Source organism: Semicossyphus pulcher, unplaced genomic scaffold (assembly GCF_022749685.1).
Source record: "Semicossyphus pulcher isolate SPU_LCO1_2020_fin unplaced genomic scaffold, fSemPul1.0.p SCAF_13, whole genome shotgun sequence".
NCBI lineage: Eukaryota > Metazoa > Chordata > Actinopteri > Labriformes > Labridae > Semicossyphus > Semicossyphus pulcher.
In genome coordinates this window covers 18,981,034-18,984,509 of record NW_027211637.1, presented here as the reverse complement: position 1 = coordinate 18,984,509, position 3,476 = coordinate 18,981,034, and the positions used below count along the sequence as shown (strand labels likewise).

The 3,476-nt window shown below is 35.6% G+C and overlaps 1 non-coding gene across 1 annotated transcript; it reads left to right on the top strand.

The window, feature by feature from the left end:
* On the top strand, positions 1-72 carry trnaa-ugc (transfer RNA alanine (anticodon UGC)). Its single transcript has one exon. It is a non-coding gene; the product is annotated as a tRNA-Ala (tRNA).
* The last annotated feature ends 3,404 nt before the right edge of the window (positions 73-3,476 follow it).

Here is a 3,476-nt window from a genome sequence, read left to right as displayed (position 1 = left end):
GGGGATGTAGCTCAGTGGTAGAGCGCATGCTTTGCATGTATGAGGCCCCGGGTTCAATCCCCGGCATCTCCACTCCTTTTCGCTTCAAACATTATTCCAGTTTATTTTGTACTGAGAAAAAGTGTTTCACTTCAAGTTCAGTGAATGGCTCCGTGTGAAAGTCCGCTGTGAAAAAATACAGTTTTATTATTCAGTGAATAAATTACACCAAAACAAATGAAATTTGTATTTTTATCTATGGCCAAATTCAGTTTTGATTAATATTTGTTTGAGAAAATTAAATCCCACCTATGATTTAACTTGATGAAATCAAATAGCTTTATGTACAATTCGGAAAACCCTACTTTGTTAGTATTTGTTGGCCATTTACCCATGTATATTGTATTTTATTTACATTAGCAATACCGAGCTGTAGGAGAGATTTTTTTTCTGTAAAAAGTCAAATAAACATGCTGGTTTTTCAAATGTGTAACACATGCAACCAAAAACATGTTTAAGGTCAAAGGTCCACTTGCAAAGTTTATTAAACTGTTCCTTATGGTCAACAATGAACATCCCTGCTGACATGTTAACTGTAGTGTGCTGATTTATTTGTACAGGTGTTTATTCAGGCGCTTAAGAACTTTATAAATATGGATGCACACGCAAATTTGTTACATTTCCTGTTTGTTCAAATTAAGTTGTCCTTTTTCTTACTTTTACTTACTTTAATTGTGACAGCATATTTGTATGTGTAACATAATCATTACCAATATTCCTGCTCAGCGAGTATAATAAATAGTAAAAAATGATGTATTCTTAAACACAAACTTGATCCTTGTGTTCACTTTTTTGTAAACAATCGACTTCCACAGAAACACAGTCTGCAGTGAAGATGTTTAAATCAGATCTCAGCCTACTTTCAGTTGAAGGGATGAGAAAACCAGCTAAAACCCTGGAGGCTATGCTCATTTTGGATTTGGGTAAAAGGTTATAAGAGCAGCCCAGAAAAAAACTAAAAAATTACAGCTGACATCAAGTGTTGCCCTGTTTTTGTTAGTTAGTCGAGCCTGGTTGTCCAGCTAGAAACACTGTGATGGTCAGACTCTCTCGTGTCCTATTCAGATGCCCATAACTCAAGCTTAACCCAATTAATACATGTATGTCTGCACATTATGACCTAAAGAAGCCTTTACATAATTGCCACATATACATTCCCCAAGTGTCGAGCGAACATTCCTAGAGGTGAAACATTAGTCACTCCTGTGACAGCCAACTGTACTTTAGCTGCAGGTCAAATTGAACGCACGGCATACATAGCCATGTTAAATATGATACTGTCAGCTTTTAAAGACTAAATTCAACAGTGAACTTGGTTCAATAGATGATGAGAGACAAGCTTATTGAAAAACTACACTTATGCCTGCACTGTTCAGCCTGAGTCAGACCCAAAACTCAAATGTCAAAGGTCAAAATGGCTCTTAAACATTTTAACATACATATTGTAGCGTCATACCTGAAAGATTTGTTGCTGAGTCATCAGAGAGGACAAGTCGATGTGAATCTGTCACCTCATGCTGCATTTCAGAAAACATTGCTGACCTTCTTCAGCAAACACACATTTGCACATTCCTCAGTGTCTCTTTAATTTGTAACCGCAGTGATAATAATTTCATATATATGAATGCTGTCTTTACCCCTTGTCTGTAAAGCTATATGTTTGTGCAATCAAGATGAACCTATCTGACTTCTGATTTAACCTCTGACCTGGAAACGCCATACAACATGTTTGTCCGTGGTCTTTGAACGCCCCCTTGTGGTTCATCTCAGAATAGTCTCACTGTAGCTAAGTTTACCAGGTGAACAGTAGGTGGCGCCACTTCATAGTTTGTTCCTTTCTTGACCTTAAATGATCCTTGCAGACATTTGAAAACAGTAAAATATGGAGTGCAAAGGTAACGAATAGACAGAATTACTTCAGTACGTAGGAGAAAGAAATAGATGTATATCTAAGTGTCTATCAAAAGCACCAATAACCAATAACAAAAAACTGCCCAAATACATATCAACCATTCAATCTTGTGTTTACTTGTATTTTGTAATCACACTTTTGTACATCATTTTTATTATATCTGGTATTTTTTATTTGTAATGCTGTTGTAATGTTATATTTTATTATCTTTTTTATTATGATAAACATTTTCGGCAGTTAGGTTTTTGCTTTTTGAAGAAAGGCTTAGAGCATAGTGGCAACAGGGGAACATGAGTGCTTTGTCTGTAAAAAGGAAAAAGAAACATGTCTCAGTTACAGGAAGTGTTAGGCTTGTAGTTGCAGCATCAATGACAGTGTCACAGTGGGATATTATGCAAAGTGCATCAGTAAAAAATTAAGAAATGAACAGGTACATTTTAATGCAAATATCTTGACACAATATCTTAAGCATTGTGCAGACAACGTAAGGGAATTTACGAAAAACATACAAATCATTTAAAGAGAGGAAAAACACTGCAGAAATAACATGCTTTTAAAACCAGAAATAATTTTATAAATGTGGAATTTTTTCTGACCCATGTGGCCTCTTTAACATAAACATGTGACCATTACTTGACCTTTGATTGTGCCATATATTACATCAAAGGGGGCCTGCGGTTGGACTGTGGTGTCTGCATGTTGTCCAGATAAGGTTAGGGCACACACGCACACACACAGACATCTGGCCAAAATCCAACTCTTGCCATTTACATGAGATTTTTGGTCTTAGTGTGTGTTTAAATGATGTACTTTATAATTTAATGTTAATGTATTAACACACGTACACAGCATGTCAAGGTTTTATTACCTCATGTAAAAATAGTAAATATTTCCATCTGAGAGTGAAGCATGCGTTTGCTCATTTGTCACTCTTGTCAAATGTGTTCAGGCCATCATGCAACAATAATACCGTTACTAAATATGATAATGTGTTATTAATTGTCTGGTGGTGATAGATGGTTCAAAGCTACAGGTAATGTGATCAGATTAGGGCGATCGGATTGGATCAAATCTTAAAACAGGGTTGTTCAAAAGAAGAAAAGGATTCTGAAATCAGTTAACATCATTTAATCCAGTTTTTGTGTTTATCTGAATAAAAGCTCCAGTATGTGTTGTTTACAACTTTTGACTTGGATTGAGAGCTTTGATCCAAAAAATCAGGATTATCCTGATCCCAGCAGAGGGGTGCACTCAGCCTGGATTACAGGAACAAGAGGTAATAAAACTCTAAAATCGGTCAAACATTTTTTTACAATATAGTTTATCGAGATTTTGATATATTTTGCACTTGAATAACTGCATCAATGCTGTGACATAGAAGATAAAGTAGACATCAGAGTTGTATAAAAATAAAAGATTTTCTCCCCAATAAAACAATCCACCAAATAGCATCAATATCAAACATGGAACATTTAATTAAAAGCAACTTTAAGAAGCCTTTGTGTGGATTTTGACGCCCCCGTGG